This window comes from Heterocephalus glaber, unplaced genomic scaffold (genome assembly GCF_053883595.1).
Source record: "Heterocephalus glaber isolate CG9 unplaced genomic scaffold, H.glaber_assembly_v1.0 deba00001593, whole genome shotgun sequence".
Lineage (NCBI taxonomy): Eukaryota > Metazoa > Chordata > Mammalia > Rodentia > Bathyergidae > Heterocephalus > Heterocephalus glaber.
Window position 1 is genome coordinate 2,429,323 of NW_028258368.1, and position 24,126 is coordinate 2,453,448.

At 35.4% G+C, this 24,126-nt stretch overlaps 1 pseudogene; it reads right to left on the reverse strand.

The window, feature by feature from the left end:
• Nucleotides 1–1,731: 1,731 nt before the first annotated feature.
• On the reverse strand, nt 1,732–1,905 carry LOC147823323 (U2 spliceosomal RNA; annotated as a pseudogene).
• Nucleotides 1,906–24,126: the final 22,221 nt, after the last annotated feature.

Below are 24,126 nucleotides of genomic sequence, written 5' to 3' on the forward strand. Positions count from 1 at the left end.
CTATTTTGTTTTAAATGTTGAAGGGATTCCACAATGCCCCTGGTCTCAAAGAATCTCATTTCACTACGTGACAGGAAGGTCATAATTTTTAGAATATATACAATACTTATATAAGTGGTTCAAAAAACCTTAGTTAAAATTTACCATTTGAAAAAAATGGCTAAACAGAAAAAATTATTGTGTTGATTAACAACATCTTAGCCTGGAAACTGAACAACCTTACTCAAAAGAATCCTGAAGACATAAATCCTAAGATAAGCAAGTTCTAATTAGAGGATAGAAAAACAACTGCAATGTATATGGTGTATATTAAAATTGATACTATGGGAGCTGTACTGTATATTAAAAATTGATATGGTAATTTTCTGATACTGTTTTATATAATAATATATGCACGTATTTGTATTTACATGCTGTGTGTATACATAATAATTTATATTCCTCCCTGATCTTTTGTATGAACGCCTTCTTTGCTGGGGTTTATCTTACCAGTCACTCTTCTTATGGGCAAAATAAATGATCAAAGATTTTTGTTAAGTGAATGACAGCATTTCTCCCCATAGAAATAATTTAATAGAGAGAACAATATTATTATTATCCTTCCCTTATATTCTTGAAATGGCAAACTGGATTTTGCATGCAAAGTTTTGCTATGTATGAAAAATTACTACTGTCAGATTCTACAGTAGAAGCTTAAAATATTGCACCTCAAGGAAGAGGTTAATCTGCTGGTTGTCTTCAAGAGTGAATCTTGAATACTATGCAGTGTGCTTTGTTTGGAATGTTAAGGAGATGAGAAGATGGTTTTCTAGAGGCTTGAACTGAAGTGGGAGAGACAGATCAGTCATAAAAGGGAGATCAGAGGTAACAAAAACTTTTAAGAAATATTTAATTTTTCTATGTCTATTCTGTATTGTAAGGCACTCATTTTAAAAGATCTTCTTTTCATACAACTACACAGGAGTTGCCACTCCATAGTTTAAAACAGGTAAACATTTTTACTTTTTCAAATTTTCTCAGGCTGTTTTGTGTTTGTTGCATTTAAGCACAGTCGTTTTCAGGGTTTAGAATTTGATGCTTCTTTATTTTGGCTGATACACTGCAGTAGCTTCCTTTTTGAGTAAGAAAATTAATATTTTGCTTCCTTCTATTCAAAACCATGAAATAAAATAACTGTTAAGGTTAAATGTTCATAAGGTTAAAGGCTTAAAACTACATAAAATTTCCCTGGTTTATAAAAATATTCTGATTAAGCAAACAGGATAATATTTTGTGTGAACATAAAGTATTTTTACAAATATACTTTGATTTGCACTTGATCTAAGTATGGTAAAATGAAGTATGCCTATCTTTGAAGTAGTTAAGGATGGTTGATTCAAATGAGATTCAGTTCAGGAAAAGAGAGAGAGGATACAAGATATAGGGAAATAAACAGAGAAGAGACAAGATATGATAGGTATCAGACAAATCTAAAAGGCATAAACACAGAAGGTGTGTCTGAAGCCCAAAAACTAAAGCAAAACTCGAAAGAGTTATTTACAAATGTAAGTAAACACCAAAGCACTGCAAAATGACTACATCTAAAACATCTCAATGACTAGAAAAAATGTTTTAAGTTTGTAATTTGTATACACAGCTTGTCTCAAACACATGAGTTGACTATAACTCTCCAATCTTTGTAAGAGATAAAGTAATAAAATCATAGGTTTAGTCCTGGCTGATCTCAGATTTAAAAGTTTGGCAGGTTGATGGGTGGAGTGGATGGAGCAAGCTCCTATTCCATCTCCCAGCTCCAAAAAATCCACTTAATACATTGTCCTCAGAGAGAGAACATATCAGATATTAAACTGATAAGAACAGATACTACACTCTAGTCTCCTGATAGATTTTACCATGAACAGCTATAGAATTTAGTCCAATACTTTTTCTCCAACTAGTGACAGGATCATATGGCTTTTGCCTTTCCTCTGTTAAAATGTTACTTATAGGGGTGGATCTTCCAATGCTGAACCAACACTGCCATCCCTATGATAAAACTACTTTCTACATGCTGCCGGATCTGACTTCTAATAGTTTGTTTTGTTAAACAAATTTTTATCTATGTTCATATTTTTTTCTTCTATTATCTTTATCCAGTTTTAATACTAGCACAATGTTGAGTTCCTAAAATGAGGGGAGAAGTGTTCCTTCTTTCTTCTGCTTTAAATGTTTGATATAACTTATCAGTTAAAATGTATATGAGCCTGTTGTCATATAGGTAAGTTTTCAAGCTAGGAATATACTTTCTTTAGTAGGTGCTATTCAAATTTTATATTTCCTCCAGAGTTAGTTTCATTAATTTGTCTTCCAAGATACTTCTTAGAAGTTGTCAAATTTATTTCAAAAAAGATTTTTGTAATATGCTTTCTATATCCTTTTAAATTCCATAAAACCTTTAGGAATGTCCTCTAAATTTTGATATTGTAATTTTAAAAGTGTATAATTGATATTATGTAATAGGAATAAAAGGTCTAAAGGAGTAGGGGAAGTGGCAGGGGTAGGGGAAAGGAAAGAAGGGAAAAGAAAAAATATGAGAAAAGAAAAAAAATGGAAACAAAGTTTTTGCAAATAGGGAAGAGTGGAGGGGGTGAAGGAAGGGCAGGGGAAGGGGTAAAAAATAAGAACCAAAATGCATCATGTAAAGGTACAAGATCCCAATGATGAATGTAACTTTATTTTATACCTAAAATGTACCAATAAACTTAATGGAAAAAAAAAAGAAAAAGTTTGGCAGCAAGCCCTTTGTCAATTTCTTTAGCAAGTTCAGAAAGCGAAATAGCCCAGACAACGTGAGAGTCTTACAAGGCTGAAGGATGACACAGAACCTCCTGTGATTTGCAGTTCCAGTTGATGATCAGAGATGGCGCTGAGTGTACAGGGAACCCAGCGCTAGCTTGAATCGGAAATTGGAAAGAAATAGGACTAAAAGCTGTGAGCATGAATCCTCAATTAACCCCAGCAGCACTCCATCTAAGACAGTGAGTTTGCAGGAAAAGAAAGCAAAGCATAAGAACAAATAAAAGAGTTTCATTAGGGGAAATTCACATTAGGAAGGCTGTAGGACTGAAAAATCCCTACAGGATAGAATGGGTAGAAACACAAACCAAGCCAGGCATCAGGAATGCAGATGAAACACTCGGAGAGAACCTGGCCATCAATGTATTTCCTCAGATTAAATTGTCCTTTAGGGAAGCTTTTATTTGGCAGGAGGTCCATGGTAGTTTTCAGGCTTTTATGTTGTATCTTAAATGTGTGTGGACTGGTTGTTCCTTCTGTGTTAAACAAGGAGGAATTCAAAATTATCGTGGTGTAGTCATAGAGCACTACCTCTAAAAGCTAACTTTTACACATTTTAAATTTTCTTTTAGTAAGCAGGTATTTTCTAAACAAGCATATCCATCTTAAACAAGAAAGACAAAATTGTTTAACTTTTAGTGGCAGAGTGAGCAGGTAGTCTGTCTGCCTGTCTATCATCTATCATCTATCTGTGTTTGTACCAGTCACCTAGTTTAAAAAAAAATGGAAGTAGAGATACTATACAAAGGAGAAAGAAATACTCAAAGAATGGTAATCTTCCAAAAGTAATTACTATATTTTATGTTGCTCAGCACTCTGGTTTTTAAAATCAAAATAGCAGGAAAGTAAGGGCAAAAGATTCCAAATCATAAAAAGTATTTTGAACAGAGAATAAATATGACCTCTCCTTCCTTGCTTGTGTTCCTGTCTCTTCCATCTGTCCCTGGAAGTCCTAACTAGGGCATAGTCATCTGTGGCCAGAGTGGTACTAAGTACTCTATCCTTGCCCCTCAAAGCGTGGCCTGTGAATCTGTGGCATGGGAGTCACTTGATAGCTTCTTAACTAACAATGCAGGACCTTTGGCTTAAGTACAGATTAAATGGATTAGGATTTATATTTTAACAAGATCCTCAAGTGATAATGTACACATATTGAAATTTTAAGAACTTCTGCTTTAGATTCTAAAGAAAGAGACATGTATTGAACCTCCATCTGCAAAAGGCTGAGAAATGGTCTACTGTAATTAATATCCCTGTTATTAGTCTACACAGGCTGAATTCTAGGGAAATTGATCCTCACCAGAGACATTAAGAAGTACAGTTTTCACCATGACAGACTTTCTCCTTTTCAAGAAGGTGAGAGGGGTTCCAAGGGAATTATGGATGAAGGTGGTACTGAGAAAACCCTTGCATCTAAACTTAAGACCAGATGTTTGATGATTTTGCAGAATCTAGACAGCCATCTTAGTGCTTCTCTTGGAGTACAAAGGAGCATGCATGATCTTGAGAAGGGACTATGATGTATGATGGAAAAAAAAATGACTAACCAGTCACCTAAACCTCCTCAGTTCTCTACAATTTGGGAAAGGTGCAAAATATACGTGCATTTTGTGTGGCTCCATGAAATGGACCATAGAAGGTAGATGGTGATGTAAGAGACCAGGTAGCTGGTAAGCCCAGGAAGGTCTTGTCTATTCCAATTTTAGTATATGTGCTGCTGAAGCGAGCACAAAGGTCTTGTCTATTCCAGAAAAGCACTTGTGGACATAGATCCCTGTCATAGCTAAAGAAGGCACTCCTGCTGTCATGGAATCAGTCAACAGTAACAGAACAGGGCTGGATGAGTACTGGGGAGCATTGGCTTAGGAGAAAACATCCATTCAGATATCTGTGGACACTCACCACCATGAATCATCAGCATTGAAGGGGATGAGCTCAAACCACAGCAAGATTGGGGTCTAGCGCTCCTCGCTACAATTCAGAAAGCTATGTAGATGAACCTTACTCTCAACTGCACTCCCTTTACTCTCTTTTTGTGTGCATCCCCACAACATCACTCAGAGATCTAAACACAAAAAGGGGAGAAGAAATTCATAGTAAACTCCATTTCCTCCATCACCTCAGCAGCCAAGATTACAACTCAAATCTGTATTTCAAATTAGACTGTTCTAAATTAGAATGAGCCTTAATAACTAAAAGTGACCAGGAAGTGACCAGTGACTGTCACCCATTCATTTTTCTTTAAAAAGTTGCAAATGTATATAATAAATGTATCTGTTTGTAAATAATGCTTACCTGCTTACTCTCTATTAAACAAGATGAGGGAAGTGCAGTTTTACTATCTCACACTTCTTCCATACCCATATCTCTTCCTTTGGGTAGTTATAGTATTGTTTTTATTTAGTAGTTAGCATAACTTCACTAAAAGTAATGTAAGTTATGTGTTGTTTAGGAAAAGAAAGCTTAACTGACTCTTAGAAAATAAATTTTAATATGTTGAATAGATTTATACTCTCTCCACATTTTTTCTTGGCATCTCAGCATTCTCCCAGGTCAGTCCTCAGCCAATGGCTGACAAGAGCAGAAGTGTAAATATCCCAGATTCCTTTTCTTCTGTCTTGAGGAAAGAGCAAATTTCCAGTATATTCTATTGCATTTCCCAGACATTTCCAGTGCAGATCCTGGAAATGATTTTTGAAAAATCATCTGTAACAGAACACATTAGAGATACATTTATTACTGTATGATGACTGATGACTGGCTGTGGGTCTAAAAATCATACATTCATTTGCTTAATAAGAAAAGGGTCTTTTCTCTAATTTCCTAAATGAGATCAGCATAATATATAAAAATAGTCTGGAGAAGTCCACAGTGATTGTAAAATGGAGCACAATAGAAACATTCCAAGTATAGTTTTTAGAATCTAGTTAGAGATTTTGTAGGGATTGTTTTTCCAGTTTAAATTTTCAGGGTCCTTTCTTTGTTCTTTTCCTTCCTGTAATTTTCTTTCTAGCACATATCATTGGGATTTTTTTTTAATTGAAAGAAGTTAGGAAATACAAGAGGTGCAACCTATAATAGCTTGTTTTGCTCTTATCATAACAAATTTGTTAGAAAGGCAAGTGGAAGAGATTTTGAAGCAATCATATAACATGTCTCTCACTACTTATGGATTTTAATTTTTTATGATAGATTTAGTATTTTAAGTCTAAAAAAGAATGACAGAAAGAGACCACCAATGTATACACAAACATTCATAGTTTTCAATTCATTGTAAGCTTAGATACTCTTCCTGATTAACAAACCAATGATATTGTAGATAATATAGCCACACAGGAAATTCCATGTAGCACATCAGAATACACTTTTATTGGCAGGGGAATCCAAAAATATGCACGGTTGGTGGTGAAATTGCTAGCAGTTTCAGCAAAAGGTCAGTTCTTATGCACAGCACCCCTTTTATGTGGGATGATCAATTATTATTCAGTAGACTTTATGCAAATACTCAGAGTGCTTCTACTTAACAGTACTGTTCTTTGAGGGAAGAACTACTGACTTTGGACTAAATAATTTTATGTGGTTAATTTTACATCGCGGGACCCAGTTATGTGCATTGTAGGATGGTCAGCTTCATCCACCGAAGGTTATGAGAACATGCAGTTGAAAATCATAGAATTAAAGTAAATATTTACAAATAGTTGGTTTTCCTGGTTCTTGCTTTATAGTCAGCATCACCAAAGTAATGTCCTCGTGCTGAGGAAAGTAAACAGAATCGGTGATCCTGAGCTATAGCTCCCTATCTTCCCTAAAATGCCATTTCTTCAAGGAGCCAAACTCTCTTATCAAAACTAATCAGATTGAAAGTGTTTTATATTACACATAGCAAAAAATTGAACATTTAAGGGCTTGTTCATACTATTTATACTTTATACAGTATAATGTTCTTTATTTTTACTTTCTCTTTTGTATTTTTTTCTTCCCACGTATTTCTCAATTCCCTCATTTTCTTTTGTTATGTGACCATGTTTTTTAAAAAAATGGGCTATAAAATAGTCCTGTCTAGAATATTTCTAAGTTAAGTTTAATCCATAGATCAACCAAGCAATCACAATATTAAGTGCTTACAATGTGATTGTTTTATATCATAGTCTTTTGATCACTTATCTAAATGTAGCATATGCTTTCTCTCACATCCACTCTGCCATAATTCCTGTTTATATCACTTTTGCTACATTCTCTTTTAGTAAAATGGGCGATTTTACAGAGAAAAAACATTTTTTTTGTCACCAGAAATATAAAAATGTGTGACAGTCATGTGAAGAGCAGTAACAATCCATTTGGTGTTTTCTAGCAACAACTATGAGTAACAGGCTTAAGATCTGAAAGTTTCAAATAGGAAGTGTTCTCTTTAAACCTTTGGGATCTCATGCCTTTGATTCTCATGGGAATGTCTTTGCTTGCCTTGAACTGTTAGCTATCTGATGGTGTAACAATGTGATTATGTGATTTATGGGTCAAGGCTTTCTCTGGATGGATCTGGAGACTAAAGTGGGAACCTGATCACTAAAGAGTAAGCACATGGGTGGTATGTAATAGAGTCCTCCAAAATTCTGAACACCCAAGATGTGGATGAGCTTTCCTAATTGGCAATACTCCAGGCATACGGTCACACATTGATGTTCTGACAGTAATGTGTTCATGATCCTATGGTCCTCTCCCGTGGCATGTCCCCTCTCCCATGGGATCATGGATACATTACTCTCAGAGGAGAGGGTTGGTATTTTTCCTGGACTCTGCCATATATATTTTTCCCCATGGGCAGTTTTAATTTATATCCTTTCCATGTAAAATCCCATAACTGTGAATTCAACAACTTTTATTTAGTCTTTCCAGAGAATTATGGAAACAGAAAGTGTTTGGGGGATTCCCTTAAAAACTGTAATTGATGTCAGAAGAGAGGTTCATTTTGTGTGGAGACTATATTCCCTGACTGTATAGTTGGATGAACTATGTAAAAAAAAATACATAATCAATAAGTAGTTATTTTAAAACACTCTATACTCCATTTTTTGGTTGTTCAGGACAGTCACACCTTGAGGATAGAATATTATCTAATGTTTTTCTGGAAGTTGGCAATTGATAAATGACTCTTAGTCATGAAATAGATTTTCAAAACAAGATTTTAATCTTTTTTTTTTTTGTAGAAAAACCAGTCAGTGTTCAGCACTGAGCCAGACTCCTAAATGTAGTTGAATGTGGACTGAAGAAAATGGTGGAAATAGTCATCTGAACTGAATCGACCTGAATTAAATTAAGAAGCTCTAACTCAGATAGTTGTATTTTAAATAAGTACTTTATTTTTGAGGACAGATCACAAATTAGTTGTTCATTATACTCACAGAACACAAATAGATTTAGATATAGATGTAGATACATAGCTAGATAGATATAGATAGGACAGTTATAGGTCTATCTATCTGTGTTACTTTTCTCTCATTCCTGAGACAAAATACCCAACACCCAAAGTTAAAGGGAAAAGGGTTCATTTAGCTCACAGGTTGTAGACGTTTTAGTCCATAATCAACTGGCTCCAAGGCAGGGTGGCATGACAGATAGGTCTTGCAGAGGAGAAACAGTTCATGGCTGCCAGAAGGTAGCAAAAATAACAAAGAGACCTTAACAGCTTCTTCTTGTCCCTTTTATCTTATTCAGACTACTGGGATTAGGGTGGTGTGAAACCAATCACTCACGTGCAGTAGTTTAGTAATCATACACCCTTAATCCCAGCATCATACACTCTAGATTCAACACCTCAGAAAAAGCCCCACCTATGACTGCATGAGGCTTTGAGGGGACTTCTAGTCACAAGCCATAACAACAACAACAACAACAACAACAACAACAACATCTATCTATCTATCTATCTATCAATCATCTATCTATATATGTATATATATACATATGTATTTCACTCTAGAGGTTATGAAGGACTTCTACATAAATTATTTCCCATAATAACCACAAAATCTCCTGAGACAGACACAGAAAGCTTAAACACATTTAATGACTTACTCAGATTTCCATAGTCATTGAGACAGGTCCCACAACATAGCAGGGCACAATCCTTGTAAACAAAAATCTACCCCCTAAATCTCCTGCTATGAAGGCCATGTGACTTTCCCATTTGCAGAAATTTGGGCCCAAAGTGGCATCAGACCCAAAGGGCAGCTATCTGTACCATAGACTGATATGAAAATGTGAGCAGAGCCCATCAGCTCATCTGCCCTGGGAAAGCAAGGTGTGAATCACAGCTGCTGGTGGGGAAGTTGAAACTGAAAGGGTGCCATGAGTTGGGCAGGGCCTTGTGGTTTCCTGGAAACTCAAAAGTATTAATAAGATGAACTGATGGACAAGCAAAATTATTGGAAGATATTTCTTAACAAGGCAGAAATAAACAGATATACGGAAAAAAAATGGAGCCATTCCAATTAGGGGTGTGAAAATATCCTCTTCTGCCTAAGGTCTGAAGACTTTCCTGGGTTCTTCATGAAATAAGCTCTGCTTTTCATGATAATTGGATGTTGAAATAAACCTAGGTATATATTCATATGTATTCTTTCAATAACTCTAATATTCTACCATCATCAATATAAGATATAGCTTAACTTTTACAATTATGTCTTTTACAGTAACATAGGAGAATTATTCATATTTTCTTTAGATGGGCTTATTAATTCAATTTTTCTCAGAAAAATATAATAAGTAAAAATGAGATGTTTTCCACAAATATGCATCTACCATATTGCTCAGCTTTGTTCTGAAATTCTTGCTGTATAAATATTTTAGCATAGTTATTGTATACTGCACTTTAGTTATTTAGATACATGTGGGTTTAATTTCAAAAGTTTGCTTTATTCATGCTACTGTTGAGCTTCACTACAAATTTAAATCTTAAAAACTAATAAATGCAGACTATTTGAGCCTTGAGAAAAGCACACTGCAAACTTACTATGAAAAGCAAATGTGATATTGTGAGCACATAGCTTTGACATATTTATATAACTAGTTGCCTAGGCTGACAAATGTCCTATCCACAATTGTTATTGCATATTTGTGAATATGTAGTGGCAAAATATCTTAGCCTAGTTTGGTTTTCACTAGTTTAAATTTCTAAAGTTGCCTTTCTAGCCTTTCTGTGGCTTTTTATTCTTAATGTTAGGCAATATTATCAAATTCATTTAAAAAACCTACTTATGTTTGTGTTTTTAGAATCAGCAGCAACTATTCTCCTTTTTGTGTATTTTACATCTACCTTTTAAATTTCTGTAGTTCTTTACCCACCAGGGGCTGCCTTACCTTTTCTTTTTTGACTTTTCGCTACATTTTTGGGGTATATTGGCAGTTCAAGACTGCTGGTAGGGAACATTTTTCTTTTCAGTTTTGAGGAGACTAAACTGAGTATTAGAGAGAAGGAGGCACTTTCTAAAAACAAGTACTATTAAATGACAGAGGCTGTACTTAAACTACCTGTCTGAATATAAGACTGGACTAATGATTTTTCTATTGATTGCTAGTTCTTATAACCCAAAATACCAGAGTTTATATATTACTATTAAGAATCTTAAATTGGACCAAGATCTAACTGTAGCACCTTTGTTATTTGCCTTACATTAGACTCTTCTAAGAAATAATTCTTTTTCACTTTGCTTTGGGTTTGCAAAGTGTTTGCACATGCATTATTTCAACTTGCTCTTAGAGGTTGTTGGGCAGATTTATTTATAGAGGTAAGTAATCCTAGACTAAGAGGAGTTACATGGCATACTTAAGGTCACAGATATAGGAAAAACCTTCTTTTAAATATGTCTCACTATTTTTAAGATATTTTATTCCCATGTTAGCAAACATTTTAAAAATCAGACAGGATTTATACTCCAGATGTCATATATGTTTATACTAATATATGAAACAACTACATTTCAATTGCTTTGTTTAAGTCAAATATTTTTCCAATTCCCTTTTGCTTGTCTCCTCTATACAAAATGGTGCAAAATTAGGAAGATTCTGTAGCTGTGGGTGCATTTCCATGATGCAGGAAGCTCTTTGGTAGTGGTCATAAGTAAAACTCTGATTTGGTGTTAACCAGATGTGTACCATGCACAGATACAGGCTAAGTATTGTATTTGGCAACAACGCTGGTGGGGTAAGGTAGTCGTTTAGTTTATTGGTGTAAAATAACATGGAGAATCTGCTGAAACATTCTGCATTCTGTGGTCACATTTTATGTCCATTATAATTTTAAAGGACATTATGTTTTAATTTTTGAGAGAGGCTCTCTGTATATAGCTTTGGTCAACCTAAACTTGAACTTGTTACATAGCCCAGGCTAGCCTTGAACTTGTAAGTCCATTTATTTCAGCCTCCCAAGTGCTTGAATTAAAGATGTCTATCACTAGACCTGGTTGGTCTCACTGTTTGAAAAGTAATCAAAACTAAATAGGAATTAAATCCTCAAGAAAGTGTGAGAATAGAACAAACCTGGTTTCTACTATTCAGTCATTTTTATTATCAAGTTCAGGTTGCTTTGAAGCAAAGAAGTTATTTAATTGTAGAGGCATTTGAGTGGTTTGCAGAATTCTCTTCTGTAGCCTCCAGACCTTTTGTCCCTGATGGCAGAATAGCTCTGTGTATCCTTCCAAACATGCTTCTTGGCAGTAAGACAAATTTCAAATTGTGGAAAAGGATTTGGTGACAATGGAGCAAAACTAGAATTATAAGGTATTTCCATCTTAGTATGACTGTGATATCTTTCTTTCTTTGTTTAAAATAAATTTCCACCTCATTTTGTTTTGCATATTCTATGTTATTCACTTGAATGTGTGGATAATAAATTACTAAGCCTGGTTTTGCCTGGAGAAAATACATGCATTCTTCAAACATTACAATTTATTTGAAATATTCAGAAAATGTGTACATATATATTTTGAAGATCATTGTTCATTTGAAAAAAGACAAAGAAAAGTGTAGACGTAGTAAAAAGATCCTGGGGTCTTTAACAGGTCAAACAAACCACTATTTCTGATGGAAATGAACTGCAGAGTTTCCATAATTCCCACTGCTTTATTAGGTTTGACATTAGATGGCTTGCTGTAAGAGTGAAGACTCTGGTTACAGTCTCATTGCCAGAGATTTCTGTGAATGATCACTAAGAGATCTGTTGTATTCACATATCCAGGATGGAATTCTCTTTTATTTGGTAGCTGCAGCCTGTTTCTCTTTGGGGAAAGGATGCCCTGCTTTTCTGAAAACACCATTTTCCATAATTTCATTCATGATCACTTGACTTCCCATAACCATAAGATACTCAGCAAGCCCTATCTAAATTCTGCAGGTGGTGAGATATCTAGAGAACAAGTAGTTGGGAGACATTATCTGCATAGTTATTCTGCAGTATTTGGTCTTTATCTCTGTTCTTGTCCTAAGAGATTAACTAGTTTCTGTATGTATTAGTCAGGGACTCTAGAGAACTAGATCTTGTTCAGCCATTGTGTGCCTAATACACACATACACATATAAACAAACACACATATGTGCACACACACACTTACTCCTCATCCCTTGACTTATTATAAGATATTGGATTTGAGAGTCTGAGAAGTTCAAGATTTGTATTCAGCAAGCTGAAGATCCAAAAGAGCCAGTTATGCATATCATTGTCCAATTCTACCTCTAAAAGCAATAATAGACTTATGCCTTAGACAGAGAGAATAAATTACCTTCTACTGTTGCAATGGTTAATCTTAACTGTGGACTTGTTTGGTTTAAGAGACATCAGGAGATTAGTAAAGCACACTTTTGGTGTGTCTATGTGGAATCACGACCTTGAGGACTATATCTGGTCCCTGGACCCTTGCTCTTGGGCTTTTGCTTCCCAGATGCCATAAATTCAGTAGTTTCTCCCTATCATGCCCTTCTACCTTGGAGATAGCTGACTATGGACTGAAACTGAGGCAGGAGATTAGAGCATGGTAAACTGGCTGGTAAAGAGGGCGTGATCTGTTAATTACAAAGTTCCAGATGCAGAACAGCTCCCAAAGCTGTCAGAGTTCTCTCTCTAATCCTTCTCAGGAGAACTCGAGCAAGTATTTGAGAGAGCAGTCTAGAACTGACATGAGCCTGAGGAGTGAGAGATACAAAAAACAGGTGCCATTGAGCTCATTGCTACTGTGTTCTTTCTTTCACAGTAGTCTGCTCTAAGGCTGTCTTTTTTTCCTACTTTTACACGGCCCAAACTCATTTTGCAGAGCATATGTATTTTATTACCTTTAACAAGTGTAAAACCTATCTATCTTTTGTGCTTGTTTTGTCCAATTTTCTGTTCAGTACAGAAAGAACCTAGAAATAACCTCTAGGAGACACCAGCACCCCAAAACCTGGTAACAAAACCTCTGAAATTGTTATTGCAGATAGGTAAGTTAATTAGATATTTTGTAGGCAGTTAGACAGGCCAGGCCCTTGAGGCGCCAACATGGAGGACAATTGAGACACATTCACTGAAGGTCTTCTGGCATTGTAAAAGAAGAGAAACTACTATACCCTCCTGTGTCCCCTAGGAATGAACAGCAGTGATTGATATTCTAAATAGGTATCAAACACCTGGGTGGGGGACCAAGATCTTACTTAACCCATCCCTTCCAAGAAAGATTCCGGACCCATCCCTTACCTTGCTCATTCCTTGTACTATTGCTACATGACTTTCTTCCCCATTTGATCCTCATTTAATCAATATTACCTAAGTGACTATACTTGCCATAATCTTGTTGGTTGATCATAGTTTCATCCCACCTCATACACACCTTGTGATTTCACATTAGATCAATATTACCTAAGCAACTATACTTGTAATCTTACTAGTTGACTATAGTTTTGTTCCACCTTGAGCCTGCCTCACCTCATGGCTTTGCTCTATAAAAACCACTGGGAAACAGGGTCCTCCTTCTGTCTCTCTTAGACAGAAGCTATCTTTCTCTCAATAAATTTTACCTACTCTTAACTTCGGTTATTTCTAGAATTCATTCTTCAATTTTAGAGAACAGGAACTCATGTTTCGAATATCTAGCAGGTTTGGGAGTTACATCTATTCCCCCTATATCACTGTGACCCAGAATGAACCTCTTTTCCTTTAAATTGAATACTTGTCAGGCATTTGGTTACAGGGACAAAAAGCTGACTAATTTAATTATCAGAGTTATTTTCTGCTATTGATACAAAATATCATTGACTGGATAATTCCTAAAGAATTTAAATTTATTTTCTTACACTTCTGGAGGCTCAGAAGATGAAGATCAAGATGCCAGCAAATCAAGTATCTGGTGAGGCCTGTTCTGTCTGCTTCCAAGGTGACACCTCATTGGTGCTTCTTCTAGGTGGGATGAGTGCTTTGTTCTCAGGTGGTGGCAGGGGTGCAAAAGTATAAAAGGACAGATACAACTTCCTCCCAGCCCTATTATAAAGTTGCTACTCCCACTAATGTGGAATCTACCATCATGATTTAATCACCACTCAAAGGTCTCACTTGTTTGTTTTTTTTTTTTTTTTTTTGGTACCCAGTTGGATTGAACTCGTGTCCTTGCGCTTGCACAGCAGGCGGCAAAACCACTGAGCTAAATCCCTGGCCCCACCTCACTTCTTAATATGATTATTTTGGTGCTGAAATTTCAACATGTGAATTTGGAGGGGCATATTCTGAGCAGACCACAATGTAAGTCAGTGTAGTTCTTTAGCTTGGGAATAGGCAGCTAGCAAGAGAAAGGGCCTGAGATGGAGTTTGATGATCAGCCACATTGTTAAAAATTAAAATAACAATAGGCAGTGAAACTGAGGCTTTGATCAGGAGCTCAGTTCCTCAGGGAAAGGGAGTGTAATCCTTCCCTACATTCAGGGTAAAGTTTCCAGGAAATTAGAAATACAAAATGACCATTTTCTTTTAGAATTGATTTCCTTCAAACTCTGCAGGCTGAGTAAATTGGTTTAGTGATCTTGAGTTCCAATTGGTCATTTTCAACCACAGTGGCTCCTGTGATGGGTGAGTGCTGGACAACTGAGCAAATTCTCCTCTGCTTATCCCTAAAAAGTTCTGAAGAGTGGGCAGGTCTGCGTGAAAACTCTCTTCAGATGTCTCCCAACCTGGAGGTATTTTTCTTTTTATACTTCTAATAAACACTCTCCTAACTTCTTCCATTTTTGTCTGTGATATCATTCTTAGACTTTGTGAGTTAATAGCTAGCATTTACTTGGTTTGTACAGATTTAGCTGTTTCAATGGCATGTACTATGCCTTTTTGTCCTTCTCAGGTCTTCAACAGATCAGTTTAGGCTCACCCACCCTAGAGAGGGCATTCTGCTTTACTCAGTGTACTGACTGAAATGTTAGTCTCTTCCAGAAACACTTCACAGGCACACCCAGAACAATGCTTAACCAAATATCTGAGCACCCATGGTCTCCTCAAGACAATACACAAAGTCAGTCATCATAAGTCCCACCCTTTAAACCATATTTAATTTTCAAATAAAGACGATAATGAGTTCATGATTCTCCCTGACATAATACTGCTAATTCTGTTTATAATTAAAAATGCATAATTTATTCCTCAGAAGAGGTGGTAAAATCTTCAAGTGACATTTACTCCAAAAAATTAGTATTAAGATGTAAAGCTGATAATGCTTAAATACTAGATATAAAATTAATACATCTCACATTATGAAAATGAAAACAGAATAAAGGAAGGAAAGATATTTACTTAGTACACAAACACATATGTATCTACATACACACTTACATAACAAAATAAGGAGGAAATATCCATTACAGTTGTAGTTAATTTCAGTAACTGACTACAGTATTGTAGCAAGTATTTACAACTACCTTCTTCCATTACCCATTTTATATTCTTTTTGCCTTCAACAAGCACCTGGTTTTGTTTTGTTTTGTTTTTTAAAATCTGGTAGAATGATCCAATATTTCATTCCTGAAGGGGCTAGAGTTAAGCCATTTGTGATTCTACTTGGGTTAGGTCATTGCAGTTTTCCATTGACAATAATTCATAGGACATTTGATGCTAAGAAGCACCCTATGAAGGGATCTCCAGATACACTTTTTCTTACCTCTATTGTTCAACTTCCTCTTCATAGTCAGAATCAATCACTATGCCTAGGACAGTAACTCCCTTCTTTGCCTATTGACTTAGGAGCACAGGAATCCAAAGTGGTCAGGCAGAAGTTTTAACTTATGGTTCAATGGAATTATTTTCTTTTGTCTTCTTGTGGGAAGATTCCTCTCCTGGGAACTAAAGACCTCTAGTTAGTAGAGGATAAGGTCAAAGGAATAGGAAGAAAATATTTTGATACTGGGCCATGGGAAGTAATGTTGAATGGTGCTACATCTATTTTCAACTCATAATTCCAGGTCCCATGAATTATGGCTATAAGAGAAGAACAGTATATTAGATGTTAATTCTGAGCTTCTATGAAAACAGCCTTCTAAACAAATTTTCCCAAGCTGTCAAGGTATTGCCACCTAGCTGGCAAGGTAAAGGAGTCTTCCAAATAACATATTGTCACTTATAAAGCTTACGATGGTAGAGAACATGTTACTATCAGTGAATTTCCTGAGTAAGAGTCCACTGTGCACCTCACTCTCTGAAGTGAGTTCTTCAATCAGAAGAAATGCTGTGTAGAATACTGTGAAAATGGATAGGTGTTCTGTCAACCCATGGATGGTAGTTTTGGTAAGCATTGTATGCAGGGAAGGTAAATCTTTATCCAGAATGTTACAGATTAATGTTTGTGTCCTTTCAAAATTCATGTTGAAACTTTACCTTGCAATGTAATGGTATTGGGAAGTGGGATTTTGAGGGTCATTTGAATTTGATAATTTTATAAGGTGGGAGGCTTCATGAATTGCAATAACACCTTTGTATGAGTCACCAAAGAATCTGTTTCTTCTTTTTGTCATGTAAAGATGTAATGAGAAATGGAAAGTTTGCAACCATGAAGAAAGCTTTCATTACAGTACAAGCATGCTGGTGCCCTCAGCTTACACTGCCAGCTTCCTAGTCTATAAGAAAAGTGTTTAAGACTTTCAGTCAATGGTATTTGTTACAGAAGCCTCAACTAGATTACAGAATAAGTATATATTATAGGAAGAGCAATATACTGCCCCTTCCATGATGGAAGCAGTCCAATGTAATAACCTGCTATTTGAGGTAATGTTGGCATGTCAGGATTTCAGTGTTGATCTCTGCTGTTGGTGGATTGACATTGAGCAGTGACCAAATCAAGTTGCCTTGATTAGTAGAGGCCCATAATCCTGGACCCATATATTACTCCGTCCCTACTACTATGGCCACTTTATTCATTAACTTATTGGGTAGGAACGGGAATGGCTTGGAAGAGACTGACTGTTACTCAGTGCAGTTGGTTTTCTGTGATATACAACACCCTCTAGGGTGCCCCATATAAGGGTAACACCATCTGTTGAAAAAACATCATGCTATTTTTCTTTTCCTGTCATGAGTATACATGAGTATACATTTTTTCCTGAAGTGTGTGTGTATGTGTGTCTGTGTGTGTGTGTGTATATACATACATATGTATATATATGTATATATATAATTTGTTGGCAGAGATTTAATGGTTATAAGTTTTCTGAAATTATAAAATAGGTTTTGCCTGTTGGGGGCAGAGGGAGAGAAAAAAGAGAGAGCGCACTTGTACTGCCAAAAGAAATACAGTATACAGAATAAACTTAATAGTTTATTTGAGCCAAGAATGATATGAAAATGATTTCTGAGGACTACTCAGTCCTTAGAATTAGAAGAGGTTCAGAGAACTACATTCAGCTCTGCAAGCAGTATTTACACACAGAATAAACCCAAAGGAAATAGAAACAAGGAACCTCAAAAAAATTGATTGGTCATTTCATGGTTTGTTACTTTTAAAGTTTCAGGCAGAGAACTTTCTTATCACACTGGCCAAACTGGCCTGTTTGGCTGTTTGGGGATTCAGCTAGTACCTTTCTTTTCATGATTTCTTGGAAGGTCGGATAAGCAAATGAGGGTCATCTTGGTAGTTTAGAACTTTAGCATAAGTAACTCCATTTTGGTTTGGTCTGTTGCAACCTAGTACAGGTGCTAAGTTCAAATCAGTGACTTGTAAATTTATTTAAGAGTACATGTACATACTTGCTTTAGTTTTTACTGGATTATCAGAGGATCCATCAAATAAAAATGATTAAGAACCAGCACTTACAAAGAAAAGATACATATTATTTTTAAAAGTTTATTCTCTTTCTCTCTATGTCTATCAGCATTTAAAAATCTACTCTCTTAGCAACTTTCAAGTAGACAATACAGTGTTGTCAGCTGTAGTAGTCACCAAGCAGTATATTAGATTTCCTAAACTTGTTCATCCATCACTGAACCTTTGTATCCATTGATGTTTTCCTATTTTCTCTTCCCTGGTTCCTTAGCAATCATCATTCTACATTCTGCCTCCATAACTTTACCATTTTTGATTCTACCAAATAAACGAGATTATGTAGTACTGATTTTCCTGTATCTGGTTTATTTCACTTAGTATTATGTCCTCCAGATTTGTTGTCAGTGACAGAATTCCCTTATTAATTGGCTGGCTAATTTGCAAGAAAGATTCTTTTTACTCTGAAGATTAATAAAATATTTTCTCATTTGTAATTAATGCTTTTTAAATAATAAGTATTTTCATTTGTATCTGGAGAAATTATGCTCAAGTAGTCCTACAAACACTAAATGAGGCATAGTTTTGTGGTCCTGTAAGCCTAGATCATGAGTTAAAGGTGAGCCTGGGAAATATGGGGACTCTGTCTCAAAAAAAAAAGGAAAGGAAAATACTTTGTAATACCTTCTTCATGTAAAACTTTCTTTAATTTGATTCACTATTGTTTCATACCTGATAAGATATACTGTATCTGCTTCTCTCATACTTTTTTAACCTGGTAATAATTAAAATATGTATGGAGCTTATACAGTCTTCACATTTTTCTTTCTGTCAAACTGATTGTTTAGGCACCAATTTTATTGACTTTTAGTGAATCCAAATTAGTAGCCAAGACATGTTTGGGAAAACAGCTACTTTAAGACTGTTTGTACTGCGAAAAAATGAAAATCACACAAAGGCAGATGGATGCTTCTCAAACCGCTAGGCTGAGAACATGAGAGATCAGTCTTTTCAGTTATGTCTAGCTCAAAATAAATTGTAACCCTGTGCAACTTGCTATAGCCTGCAATTTACACACTGAGACTATAGTTTCTCAGTAGATAGTTTCCACTGGCCTGGAACAGTGGAAATACCTAACAGCCATCTAATAGATGGCTGCTATGGTGGTCATCTCTCCCTAACTCATTTCCTTTCCCAAGAATTGCTTTGTTCCTGTCCCTCCCCTCTCCCTTTCTGAGAATTGTCTTATGGACATTCTTTTAAATCATCCAATCCCTTTCTTATGAGACAGCTTGCCACCTGGCTACACCAATCTAAAACCTTTGCAAATAACTGATGTAATTTCCTCCTCTTTCTGGTTCTTTCTTTAAAATTTGTTCGGAAATCCTAAGACTCTGATCATATTTCTTCACATTAAATTTGTGGTCTCCAGTTTCTGCTCTGATCAGCCCAAAGAAACTCTCCGTGTTTCTCAATCAATTTGTGCCTCAGTTTCTTTTAGGTATAGAATTAGAAATGCTTTTTAAAATATTTTTAATTTTGGGGCCAGGGATTTAACTCAGTGGCACAGCGCCTGCCTTACAAGTGCAAGATCCTGAGTTCGATCCCCAGTACCAAAAAACCAAAAAAATTGTTTTAAGAAAAAATAAAACAAAATTTCATAATCAAATCACAAGAGAATAACAATAGTTATTACACTGTGTATCACAGAATTAGAAATGTTTTTATACAGGAAAAAGAAAAATGGAAAATACTTGAAGTTCTAAGGAATAGAAAGAAAAATAATTCTGATTGTGGGAGTGGGATTTCAGATGAGGCCCATGTGCTCTATAAAACTACAAGAAAGGCTCTTCCAGATGGATAGGATATCTTAAGCAAAGGCAAGCTCCTTAGAGTGTTATGGGTATACTCAGGGAAGGGTGGAAAACCAGGTATCAGCATGGTGAGGTAGCACATGCACATTATCTATAGAGGGGCTAGTTATGGGAAGTCTTACTTTGATTTGAGTAATTCTCGAAAGAATTTGGACAAGAATTTATTTGATCAAGGTTTTTTTAGATACATTCATTTCAGTGGGGTCCGTGCCTATGGTGTTAAAAGCTGCTTATTTTTATTTTTTTATTAAGAGATTCTTTTCTATCTGAGTCATTTCTTTGTAAATTTCTCAGTTCAGCTCTCCACTCTATATTTCTGCAATAACTTCTGCCACAAAAATAAAATGTAAAGATTAGTTTTATTGACAGGGATTGCCACCATTCACAATTAGTTGTTTGTGCCTGTGATAGATTGCCAGCCCTCAACAGAGCCCGGTTTTCTTGTAGTGCTTGGAGAGTGGCTCCATGTCTTAACTCACCTATGGCAGCACTTTGGCTGCTGGACCGTGATTTATCCAGGGGAACTTGATTCCTAGCTCCACTCCGGGAGAGAGAGGAGCTGTTCTTTAAGCATGTGCTTCTAGGAATTTGAAATACTAGTTTTTGTGCGCAAATGTTTTCCGAGGGTAAAAAAAGAAGAATTCAGTTTTAAATGTAATAAATAGAGTGAGGAATAATCAAGAGTGAGGACAGTTCCAGGAAGTTCTGGTGAGGATTATACACATTTTCAATAGAGAGCTATCATTTTTATAAAAATATTTTATCTGTATGTGATGGCTCATACCTCTGGTTCCAGCTACTTGAGAATCTCTTGAGTTCAGACTTTAAAGCCACCCTAGGTAACATAATAAGAGCCTAGTTAAAGAAAAGGGAAAAAAGAGACAAGTGTGGCTTTTTAAAAACTCACATATGTTACTTGTTTACACAAATATAAAAATAAAAATGAGACTGAAAAAATCTACTTATTCCTTTATGTTAGTTATTGTTCAATAGATCAATTCCACTGTTTTTCTCTCATGTGCATATATATATATGTCATGTAAAGGTATCAAAATATAATTATTAGATAATTATGTAATGAAGTAACAAGTGTTATAATAATAATGATAATAAGCACTTTTTTAAACCAATATAGCAGTTGGCATATTGAAGAAGACAAAATAAAATAGACATTTGAAACTCAAAGATAAGTAGGCTGCTAAAAGTTAGAGAGATTCAAATCCCCATCATATATTTCTCATATAAAATGGATATGTAATCACTTCAACAGTGTTTAGTCTTTGAAGTGAATTTGAATCTTTTGTTGTATCTCTGCATCAGAAAAAAATGAGGACATTTCCGGTTTGGTTTCTATAGAAACCTATACTTTGATTACTGAGGGATTTGAAACACTTCATTTCTAGCCTCAAAGGTACAGTGCTTGAAGAACATAAAAGATGATAAAGCAGGATAAGATTTATAAGAAATACATTCTCACATACCAGTTATTTTAGACAAGATATATATGAAAGATGCCGGGAGATATTCCATGGTAATTTCTAGCTAGGTGCCATGCACTGTCCCAGTGTAACAGCTGTGAGAAAAAAAGGCAAAATTTAATAAAAAGCTTTAGATATAAATTTATAAGCAAGCTTTAGTCTTATTTTGTTGTTTGATTTAGAGTTATCTGCAACTTGTTATTTTTCTGCTCTGTTTTTATGAACCATCTTAACAAATGGAGTCTCGATATAGCTTGTGGAACCATATGTGTTCTCTTCTTGAAGAAACATTTTTGAAAAGTCATTAACCTTTACTTAAACAAGTAGAGAACATAGAATTTGTTTCTGCTTTCATTTTTTTCCCTTCTTTCTCTTGATTTCCAGACAGAGGCTTCAGGACAACAGTGAAGTCTTTGCAATGTTTTCAACAACAGCATTCGCAGTATGACATATTGACCCACCACTTGCAGTAAAGGGTGACACTTTACAAAATGAATTTCTTATGGCTCACTTAGCTAATTATTAATCAGCATGAACATCTGAATATATAAGATTAATACGAGCATCAGAATCTGGTAACTTGAATAGAATAACTGAAAGTTATTTACTAGATATATGTCAAATAAAACATATGCTTACAATAAATTTAAATGTCAATAATAATTTTTAAATTAAGTGACAAAATATAGTTTATTATAGTCATCTAAAATATTTAAACCAATAATGGTTTGGCATCATAGTATTTTTATTGGTAGACTTCAAATTGAGTTTACAATGTACGTACATTTTTACTTAATTCTTAAATATCCATTAGATATCAGTTTAATTTATAGGTACCATGGTGGAGAAGTCCTCCATAATCTCAGTGAATAAATCAGATATCCTTTTATCTGCACAGTAAAACTATGATTTGTTGTAATTTCTCATTTATTTATTTGTAAGCTTTTTGTGTCTGTTTTCTGTACCACAATGCTTGAATGAATGATCAGATGAAAGCACTAATATCTTCCGTTTCCCTATCTTTGCTTATTGAATAAAAGTCAAATGATATTGATGTGTTTTTTCTACCTCTCTGCTCACTCTTATGTTCTATATTTATAAAACTTACTCATGAACTTTCAAAGATTAAGGATATGTCAATCAGAGTCTTAGGTACATATCAGAAAGAGTTCTTAGTTAAAATGCAATCTATTGCAATGGATTTTCATAGTACATTAATTTTCCTCTTAGTCCTTGAGCTTTTGAGGTACAAGGCTAAGTTAAGCCACCACTACTGTGTTTCCAGCACCTTATTTAGTGTCTTGCACTTAATAGGCTGAACTGGTTAGATTGTTTTCATTAGCAGTAATAGAAAATCAATAGTTCAAACACTTAGAACATAAATATAAATATGTTGGATAATGTAATTATTTACTTCTGGATAAAGGGTCAGTTTGAGTCTCAGTGTGAATAAACTTCTAGTTCCATTTCTCTGCAATTCTCTGACTTGGCTTTCTTCATGCTAAGAAAATGTCTGTGGTAGTTCCACATCGTGAGGGACAATGTTGATTGTCAACTTAATTAAGTTGAGAAACATCTAGGAAATTAGTAAAGCACACTTATTGTTGTATCTATGAGTTTTCCAGAGAAGACCAGTGTATGAAGGCTCTCACTTCATCCGTGGGTTAATCCATTGAGGAGGTCATAGTTTGATGGCATTATTGGAGAGTGATGAAAATAGGAGATGAGGCCTGGCTGCAGGAACATGATGTTGGAGAAAATAATGATCCCTATCTCACTTCTCTGGTGCTCTTGCTCTTTCTATTTACTTGGTTCTATGAGAGGTGGGTAGCTTTTCTACACCATGCCCTTGTACCATAATGTCTGCCTTGGAGACAGTTGATTATGGACTGAGCCTTGGAAACCCTTAGCCAAAACAAACTTTTCCTCCCTTAAGTTGTTTATCTCAGATATTTGCCACATTGGTGAAAAGTTGACAATCACACACACTTTTTTTCTGAATAACATGTGATTCCAGAAGAATATAAAGATTTTTGAACAAAGTCCTGAGCTGCACTATAATTGGAAAAAAAATTGGGTGAAGACAATGTACACATTCCCTCTCAGTTGTTCGGGCAGGAAGATTGTTAATAACTAATTAATTTAGGTCCCTGCTGAATATCTTACTTTAGGGAGATAGATGTTTTCCAAAAGGGAAGGAGACCATCAGATGGAGGAATGAGTGAGGGAGAAGAGGGGAAAGGAATTTAAAAACAATTAAGATGTGTTTTATCCATGTACCAAATTCCTATGAAGAATGCAAGTATTATGTACTGTAAACATGTACTAATAAAAAATAGGAAAAATTTACATGAATTAGAACTTACCCAAGAGTATGAACTGACTTAATCTAGAGTCAATAGTCAACAGCAAAGTGTGAAATGGTTGTCGAAAAGGCAACTGAACATGCTCACCTTTCCTAAGGAAGTGGGGGAGACAAGACATTAAACTTATTCAAAACACCTTTTCTGATGTAGTGAAATGCAGGTTGAAGATTAATATTCAGTAATGTGTATTTTATGATCTTCATGAATAATTTGTAGTTATCGGTGAGTTCAATAAAAGTTTCTGTTTTTTTCTTTCCTTCTGTGTTTTCTTTCTGTTTTTTTCCTTTTTCTTTCCTTTCCTCCCCTCCTCCACTCTCTTCCT